This window comes from Macrobrachium rosenbergii, chromosome 9 (assembly GCF_040412425.1).
Source record: "Macrobrachium rosenbergii isolate ZJJX-2024 chromosome 9, ASM4041242v1, whole genome shotgun sequence".
Lineage (NCBI taxonomy): Eukaryota > Metazoa > Arthropoda > Malacostraca > Decapoda > Palaemonidae > Macrobrachium > Macrobrachium rosenbergii.
Genome location: NC_089749.1, coordinates 3,741,333 through 3,751,822, shown reverse-complemented (window position 1 = coordinate 3,751,822; position 10,490 = coordinate 3,741,333). Strand labels below are relative to the sequence as shown.

General features: G+C 33.5%; 1 long non-coding RNA gene across 3 annotated transcripts; it reads right to left on the bottom strand.

Annotated features, from left to right (window-relative positions):
* Positions 1–302: 302 nt before the first annotated feature.
* Positions 303–10,206, bottom strand: LOC136841373 (uncharacterized). Of its 3 annotated transcripts, none has more exons than XR_010853922.1 (4): positions 9,920–10,206; positions 6,457–6,793; positions 6,115–6,258; positions 303–3,315 (listed from the first exon to the last, which is right to left on the bottom strand). It is a non-coding gene; the product is annotated as an uncharacterized lncRNA (long non-coding RNA). The 3 variants fall into 3 exon arrangements; XR_010853921.1 differs by having other exon boundaries at positions 9,979–10,206; XR_010853920.1 differs by having other exon boundaries at positions 9,984–10,206.
* Positions 10,207–10,490: the final 284 nt, after the last annotated feature.

Here is a 10,490-nt window from a genome sequence, read left to right as displayed (position 1 = left end):
AGGAACTGGTGGGGGAGGTTAATGATGATACAACACTAATCACCCTAATAACACAAGATATACTGAAAAGGCATCTCTTAGTATCATGATTCTGAACTAGATACATATATGTTATGATTGAGTAATGGTGCCATATATTCATGAATACTTCCTAAAACCAAAGGGTTGCAACTCTTAGTTCACTGTTCTCTAGTAGATTAAAGAAAGTTTGTAGTACTAGGACTGGAAATAGTAATGTCCTACTTCCAATTTTCTGACAAAAATGATACAGTAATAAGAACAATATAAAATCTGCTATGATATTTTTGTTACAATGAGATGCTTGCATGTTTCATCAGTCTGAAGCAAAAACTGAAGCTTACGCAGTTCAACATCCAAATACTATAGATAACACTTGAGCAATTTTATGAATTGCAAACAACATAATTCTTTTATAAGAAACAAAAATACAACAAATTCATCAAAGGAGCTTGCAGTCATTGCAAAAAGTATAATTGTCCAGTTGAAATTGGAAGTTTGGCCACTACTGCAATGTAGTGCACTAATGAATAACAACAAGATTATTAACAGGCAGAACCCATTCATGTTATCATAAGTAATCGTAAAATTTATTTTACTTTTTATCAAAAACTAACCATAGCAGTTCCTCTACAAGATTTGAACAGTGATCTCATTACGTAGAGGACATAATGGTTAAGAGGATATCAAATAATTCATGAACAGAGCCTTACATTAACAAGCAGTAATACTAAACTTACAACTAAGACTTCATCATATAAACTGATCATCTTTAGTTCGAAACTGAGAAAACTTGAAAATTCAAAAATGAAATTTGTAGCAAATGATAGATTATTTTCTTCCTTTTGCTAGATACACAATATTGAACACATTCTGACTATTAATAAACCACCTAAAAGACCTAAACTAATAATCAGTTGCAGTAAACAAAGTACAGAGTACCAGGAAGCCTTTGCTTGGAAGCTGCAAAAACTACTTTGTATCATAGCAAACTCAAGCCACAGTTATTGCAAGCTTTTTGTGGCAAATGTACCTAATTTCTAATGGTAAATTAAGAAACTTACATGGATAAAAAAGTGCACATTGTACACCTGTACACTCTGTAGAAAATCTTTCCTTACATTGTTTATTCATGGCAACTGCAAAAAGACAAATTTGCATTCACATGAACTGAGAAGTATAAAGCCTTAATTATTCACCTATTCAGCATTAGCTACCTGCCAAATGATGCAATAAGAGGAAATATAATGAAACAACTTTAAACTGCCCTTCTATCATGCAGATGTGGCAGTATCAAGGTAAAGTAAAAGTAAGTAAAATAAAAATAAATTCTAATGGAATCCATAATGTTAAGAATAAGTTTCCTTTCACCTGTTTTCTTTGCATCATAATGCCTATGGTTACTTCATAAATTTATCAAAATTACTCTATATAAAAAGAGTTTTAAAATAAACACAATTCAGCAACATTTCTTGTACATGAATTTTTTTTTTCTCTCTATTCTCCAACTGATATTTTTCTCATTCCACTATTCAACTTCTCTTTCATATCCCATGCCAAAATCATGACTACCGTTGAAACTGGAACATACTTATTGTTCTTCCTGATCTATAAGCATTTGTACCATTTTAAATTTTCGTCCAAACATTATTTATACCTAATAATACAATCGAGGCACTTCATTAGTTGCTATAGTAATATGAAATGAGGAAATTCTGATGATACTGAAATTGTAACATAACGGAACTACTGACCTCATCAAAGTAAATCTTTATATTTCCTATTGGGAAATGACTACCTAGGAAAACGGACAGAGTAGATCCTTGCACTTCCTATAAGAAAATATGCTGCCTAGGAGAAAGGAGAGAAAGAAAGAAACCTATGTTTTATATGAAGTAGCACTGTAAATTAAAAATGACCAAAGAAATGGAAGTACTGAACTAAGGAGGGATCGTCAATGTTATATTGACCAGATCATAAAACTCTGGGAACTGGAACTGCACTGATTAACACCTGTCCATATGCACAAACTATAATTTGAATGCTCATGAATAGTGCTTAACTGTGATGAAAACAAAGCTATAGCTTTTAAAGAAAGAAAATAAACATACAAAGACTCTTGCAATCCAAACAACTTAAAGCATGAAGACTCTTCCCATCAATGAAACAAAAGCAAAGCTGGATTACTCAATTTACATCCATTTACAAATGGAAAAATTCAGTATGCACACACCTGCCCTTTAAGATAAGTTCTGGCTAAAAGAACCTACTGCCTTCATCTAAGATATTATTAAAACAAGACTCCTGTCACCCCAGCATAAGGACTTCAAAACTTCAAAAGAATGTCAAATTTCTATTGAACATTAAAAGGAAACAACTATAAATCAGGGAGACTACATTAAGAGTAATGTTTTGCTTACCTTTGATGAACAATTTATGAAACACTTCTTCAATGAATGATCTATATGTATACTAATGAAATATATTAAGATAAATAATTTTTAATATAAGATTGCTACATCATCTTGTTTCCTTTGTTTATTACACTAAACATAGGTTTTAAATTGCGTGACAAAAAGACATCAAGGTAAAGCACTCATAAGATAAGGTTACTGACAGAAAAATCTAACTTCACTTAAAATATCAATCAACTCAGCAAAATCTCAAGCCACTACACTACCAGGACACAAGGAAAATTACCCAATTATGCACTTAGTATGAGTTTCTATCTGACAGTGTACTTAAAGCTTACCAAGTGAGTAATTGTTCTTGTTTCCTGTGATAACTCAGATTTGTCTTTCTTAGACTGTTTGTACAGAAGGCATAGACACAATGCATACCATATGTAAAGAAAGTAAAAGTAAGAAATGAGGAATAAAGAAATTACAAAATAAATAAACTTAGAAAAGCCTCCAGCACTAAGAACTCCCAACAGAAGATCACCTAAAGAGAAAGAGACAAGACCATGTGTCAAGGCTTGGACACTGGAGGAGAAAAAATAAATGAATGAAACAGTCAATCAATATGGATCTTCAGCCAACTTGTTCCACGAGAATACTGTACAGTACCCAGTCAGTTCACAAGCCAAATAAAAATTTACAAGAGTGCCTTTTAAACAATACACCAAAAGTAACATGCATTCAACCTTACATGCATACATGTTTGTACATAAACAGCTAAAACATGCCAATCTCCATACTAGAACGATAAAAGCTTTAACAATCCTCTGTTTCTTGCTTTAGTGTAATTTAGCCTTCATGGATGAAATGCTGGGAAACCAGTAAATGGGCCTGTAATCTGAAAAAGAACATAGTTGCTCTTAGTACTTCATCATGATTACCCATATATAAAAATAACTAAGTTGGATAAAATATTTAATTACTTAAAACTTTACCAAAGTACAGTAGTTGTTTACAACCATATACATGTACTGTGCTCAGAAAATATATGCTGCAGTTTCATGACTGCCTTTCATAATAATCTACTGATCAAACAAGATGAATATTAGAAACATCACACTTCTAAACTTTCTGATACAGCTGTTCATATAAATTACCTAAGATTATATATAAAATTTTAAATAATGGAGTAAGAACAGTTCTTGCTTCTAACCTAAACTAAACTAAAATAAAAAGAAAATTGTGTAGGCTAAAATTTAAATAAAACCTGTACAACAACCAAGAACAATTAAATTTTCAAATTACAAACAATAAAACTAAACAAGTTATAAATATCTGAAATTCAAGAAACTAAATATAATACAGTAGTAAGTACAGTATATTACTATACATATGTCATAAAAGTAAATATACAGTATAGCTGCTGGATTAAATTTATAAAACAGTATGTGAGAAAAATAAAGAAAAATCCTGTGATTTTAAACATTTAAAAATAACACAAGCCCAACATGAAACTGTAAATCTTCCTCTTTTCAAAGCTGGGCCAATGAAGATGAATTGGACTATACAGATGTATAGTATACTGTACCACCATAATGGCCGCCAGAGTATCTCAGTCAAGAACTGCATATCTCTCAGTTAGTGAGACTATCAACTACAGGTACTAAGGAATCAGTGTCACAAAAACCACACTGAAATATATTAAATCCTTATTTCACAATATACAAGCCAAAGCTCATTTAATGCAGTCAGTGTTAATGATAGTTTCTTATAAAGCAGGAACACACTTAATTTCAATTAAATCAATGTCTGAACAGCTACATAGCTAGCACTATACCATACTCACGCAAAATGTATCTAAGCAGGAAAAATAAACACCTTAACAGTATGTCACTGCAAAGTAAATTTAAAGCATTATGAAGAAAGAACTAGATGGAAAATTTGTTTGTATACAATGAAACAAAATAAAAGTTGTCATTATTTTCCATATACTTATATATAAGGCAAATAGTACATCAAAGTCTGGAAGGATTAACCCCTTCGCCGCGAGCCTCTTTTCACCGCTAGTGACAAGAGCAGCGTCCTGCTAACCATGTAACTGACAAATTTTCTCTCTTTTATATTTGTACAGTACTTTAATTCTTTGTTGTTTTCATTACTGTTATAATATTTCACTGTACTGTCATGTTATTATAATGTTTTATTATAGCTGAGTGATAAAATATGCATATGATATGTAGGTAATTATTCAAATACTAAAGTATGTAGCCTTTTTTGGTATTCATTTCACTGTGATACCTCTACAAGCATGGAGTAAAGTAACACCCTTTTCGTTATTCAGCATGAAAATCTTTATCACAAACTTTGAATGCTTGCTTTTGGTGAAAAATTTCATCTGCAAAAGCCTCACAAGAATAATAAAAAATAGACTTTGTATTCTGTAGAAAATGAGAATTTATCATCTCCAATAAAAATTTCAGAGCACTGATTTTTTACTAATTAAAAATGGTCTTCCATTTGCAAATTTTATCATGTTTTCTTTGTTTACTCATACCACCTCTGATGATTGACAAATCTGCTTCCTTCTCTATCTTTTCTTGTGATTCATGATCATCTCTGATAAAACTTGAAGTTAACTAATTATCTAAGGCAAGTGTATCTATAACTAAGATATAATAAACATCACCATAGTCACTCTGTCACTATCAGAACTACTGATTTCCCACCAGAGTTCCCACTCATCCTTCCTTTCAGGTGGATGGAACTCTGCTGAATGAGTCTGAAGTTTTAACTGTTAGGTGTAACTTTTGACTTATATCTAACTTTTGAGAAACATCTAATGAAAGTTTCAGCACATGCCACATGTAAGGAAGGTATTGTTTGTAAGGCCTCATATACTGTATTTATAAAAGTGATAAAATCAATGCAACCTGTTTTAGGTCATTTGTGCTTCCTTTACTCTATATATCTGCTTCTGCCAGAGATTTATCTCTTTTAGACAGAGTAGTTTGTGGTGGTAGGTTTCTATTTCCTAATAGCAGCAACTATGACTTGGACCATCAACGGATGGTCTCTTGTTTGTCACTTTTTCATAAGTTGCATTTCAACAAATATCATTCACATTCACAATTGATCCCTGACTGCTCACTACCTGCCAAGCTGAAATTCAAATACATAATGCATGCAATTAAAAGCAAGACTGAAACCTCACTAGTATGAGCTATATCAATTATTTACTTTTTCAATAAGTTCATACCGTCATTCATACAAATACAATTCTTGAATATTTGTAACTTGTATTCCTATTCCATTTTTTATAAAGTTATTAATTCTCTGTGTTACTGGTAACTAGATCATAATTCCAATACTCATTAAAAATCAATTCAATATACTGTATAAGTTCCAAACCCATCAAATGGCGATAATGAGGTTTACTTAAATTTCAAATTTTAATATATTTTTTTCAAGTAATTGTTTCATTTTCTTCAATAATTTCTGCTAACATAAAATGTAAGTGATGAAAAACCATACAATTATCAAATTACTGTGCCTCTTAAATCACTGACAACAAACTGCTGTCATTCAAAGCAAGGTGTGTGAATTACAGGTGACAAAATAACTTTGCCATCAAACAACTGAAGGCGAAAGACAGATTGAACTGACTACAAAAATAAAAAACTTAAGATCATCAACATACCTGGCCAAAATAAGAAGAAATGCTGTGCACAGCTTCAGTAAGTCACTTGGATTTAAAGCATGTTGACAACGTAGTGTCACTTGCATGAATAAAGCTGTAGCCAAGAGCAGTGAGACTTGGATTTGGTGAGCCCAAAGACCACAGCTGATGGTGAAATGGATAATCTTAATACACTTATACCTCACTAATCAACTGTAATACACCCATAATCAGTTAGGCTAAACCATCAAAGAAAATTGCAAAAACATTTGAGACAAAAAAAATAATACTGTATAACATATTAAAGAGGGCAGTTAAACTTAAGTCTATAAAAATAAAATCCCAAGGTCAATATAAACTTACCTGTTCAGAGTGAAAAGTAGCAGCTGTGTAAAGGTCTCGGTACTAAGTTACTTGTAGGCATACTTAAGTTCTATAATTCAGGCAAGCAACCTCAAAGGACACTGATCATATTTATCAGGCCTATAAAGATCACGCAATCAGTAGGTCCTTATAAATAATGTACATGTATTAATAACACATATAAGTCCAAACACAAATGGTGATACACTATTTTCAGTGGTCTTGTATTAAAACTGTGTGAACAAGGCTCCAGCTCTGCCTTCCACTGATGTGTTACCTTTAAGAAATTAACTCTTGCCTGATTGGTGACTTCATTCCTGTTCTCATTTAGAGAGACCTGAAAGTCAAAGAGAGAAAAAATTATGAATATGTGTATAGCTTCCTACCATTACTCTCACGATTAATAACGCTGTAGCTAATGTCAAGCATAAATTATATAATTATAGTAACTGAAATCAACAGCTGCTAATCCCACATACAGCTTCTAGAGCAAAATAATACTTACACAAAAACACAGTACAATACATAAGTAAAACCATTAATAATATTTTCACTTACAAAACAAAATTAAACAAGAATATCTTAACCACAGAGCATTCAAACTGCAAATAAACTGTGTGCAATTTACCCTTTGTCAAATAATGTGATGTCAACCAAGAAAGCTATGAAAAATCTAACAACAAGCAGAAAACCCAACAACATATATATATGGCAAGAATCAATGGAATTACAAGATGAAACTAGCAACAGTAATCACATTATCTCTAGAAACTACGAGAATAAAAATGTATAGAAATTTACATCACAAAACACAAGTGAAAAACTTTAACACATTTCAATTCCTTGTCAATTACAAGCATGATATTATTATTAATTCAAAGAGAGAGAAAATTACACCTGGCCAAAAGTGGTAAGCAAAACCAAACTGCTGGTCGTAAAAATATGTAGTACTGTAGTATGCAAAAATCAGTGAGACCTCCCTAAGTAAGAGTGAAGGGGCATGGAGGAGGGAACTCTTAGTAAGAGTAATACTACAGTACTCAAAAAAAATTTCCATTAACTACTTATCTAAGTACCCATATATCTCTTTTTAGCAATGACATACGTCAGTCTAAAACATTAGGTTGTCACTGTCATTGTCATCTGACTGGAGATCATTGCAAAGTTGCCATCTGGTAATATGATCTTTGTAAGTAGTCTATATTCAGTGACCAATTTTAAGAAAGTGTTCTGAAGTCATAAAGTCCCCACTTCTAAGACCTCACAGAATTTGCATATGGTAAGTTTGTGGCATCACTACCACCTGAGCATCTTCTTGGTAAATTCTTGGTTAGTTCTCACTTTAATTGCCCCGAATACAGTACTAAACACTACAAAATGTGACAAGGGCACTGAATATGCACACAACACAAACCATATGTGATACAGACACTTACTGTACAGTAATTAAATTCTGATACTTTTGGTTCAAGATGACACTTCTCAACTCATTGGCCTATATATTTATTCCAGTGACTGCAAGCACTAATTCCTCCCTAAATCCTAAATAAACTATGCTGATGTAACATCACTTGAAGATTCACAAGTCACTTATCAGTTGTTAGCCAGTGTGCATGTTTATGGTTATCACTAATTTGGTTCACTAAATTTTTACTTTAGACTGTTATCACATTCTGGACTTGAATTTACCATTTTCTGATGTTTTAATGTGTGCTTTGACCATTTCTGACATTTGATTTGTTAAACCATGACAATTTTTAGGCAGTAAACCCCATCCTTATATCCTACAGTTTAGGTACTACACTGGGAAAGCAGGGTTTTTTGGGTAGGGGAAAATACAAAATGAGTGAAATACAAGTATGGATTTAACCTAACCTAAGAAGACAAAGCTGGGTTCTTACTTAGCTGGGGGGGAGGGGAGGAGGAGTCCTTACCTAGCCACAGACCCCCTGCCTAACCTAACCTATGGGATTGCATCCTCACCTAGCCTTGGGCTCCCACACCTTACCTGAGCTAAGAGATTGGGTCCTTACCAACCAGGAGGTTTGTGGCCCTCTGGATCCCACAACTTACCTACCTTGGATGCCAGATCCTTACCTAGTCCTAGACACCCTACTAACCTAACCAAGGACACAGCTAATGGATTATAATAAGGTTGCAGCCTAAGCAAACCTAACCCAAGGCACCAGGCCCTCACTCTAGTGGACAATCTTAGTAGAAAAGATTCTATAAACTTACCATAATCTGAATGACAACAACTATCAATGGGAATAACGTCCTTGTATTTCACTCATTATTACTATATTATTATTATTATTATTATTATGATTATTACTATCATGATTAGTATTATTATTCAGTAGATGAAACCTATTCGTGTGGAACAAGCCTACAGGGGCCATCGACTTAAAATTCAAGCTTTCAATGAATATGGTGTTCATTAGGAAGAAAACCCGACTTTCCCACTGTGGTCCCCAAAATTGTAGGATATATGGGTGGGGCCTTCCATCCCTAAGAGTACTCATGCGCTAATGAAACAAATGTCAGAAACGTTCAAAACACTCATTAACAGAGGAAAAATACGAAAACTGTTTAAAGTACAATAATATATACCAAATTAATAAAGTAAAATTATTTCACTATACTGAAAGGTACTGACTAGTATTTGGTGTTGCAATACCTTGCAACCTTCCTGCATGTAACTCACAATGAACATTAAAGTACTAAAATCCCAGTAGTGGTTGTTACATGCACAATAAAGTTTCTGCTAGGCTATGGAGTAATTTTTAGTGTATTTTATCCATTAGCAGAGTGCAGTATTAATTTGGTCGCAAGTCTCATGGCTACCTGAAATGGAGCCATTAATCACCTTCACCCAAGGATTCTATGCGTTTATTTTCACCTTTCGTTTTTGTTCATATTTTCGTCTTTTGTTTGTGTGCATGATATTTACTGTCTTTTATGTTTTTACTTTCATCCCCAGGGGCTGGTACTGGCCTAAACACGGAGCCCATTTTGCACATAGGCTAGGCAAGTAGTTACTGAGCCAGAGAGGCGACTCTTCCGTTTTACCCCCAAATGTTCCACTCGGCCATAAACACAATGAGATGCAACTATTGAGATTTGCTTTTGAATAGCTGAGGCCACAATCCACAAAAATCTGCTAATCTGTAAAACTTTCGCAATTTTCTCCATAGGCTAGCCTATGTATGGCTTTACTAAGAAAGCTGATCAAGACGCCTTTATTCTACCCTTACCTTCTACCAATTACCGGGTCATACTAGCTCAAATTACGTTTTAACTACTTTAATTAATAAAACCTAACACTGTTAGGTTTCATAGGTTACAGGCTAGGCCAGTCTGAGCCTACATTCCATAAATGCTCTCTGTCCCTTATATACAACATGCAACACGCCGTATTTAAAAGCCTTTGATTAATTGATCAATATTCAATCTCACTTACTAACACTGCATGACATGCTAATAAAACTTTTGCATACTTGCAGAACAAGACAGGGTTACCTTACCATCACCGATGGATCAACAAATATAAAACAACTTTATCCGTTATCGCGCTATTTGCGTTAAAGGGAGAGCCATACCTTCCCGTTGTAACGGCCCCTCCTGAAAACTTCGAATGTCGCGGCCTAGTCCTATTTTCCCAACTTATCGAAAATTATGTTGAACGGATTTGATTTATTTTCTTTCAGCTGTGTTCTGCGAGCAAGAAACTTCCGCATGCATATTCAGTTGTCATCTTCTGTTTTTAGTGGCCATTTGCTCTTCAAGGTCAAAACTGTTGTTAACAACGCACAGACACAATTTCCTGTTGTTTAATTACCCAAGTTCAAAATTAACTTTTATTATGCATTTGTCTAGAATTTACTTTTTTACTCTCTTCTAGTTTTGTTTGCTATTTGTGTCGTCATATGTAGGGATAATCTCTTGAAGGATTCAAGCTTATCAGGTAAGTGACCTGACTGTTACCATAAAAGAGTGGGTTTAAGTTATTATTACTGAAAATTAATAAATTT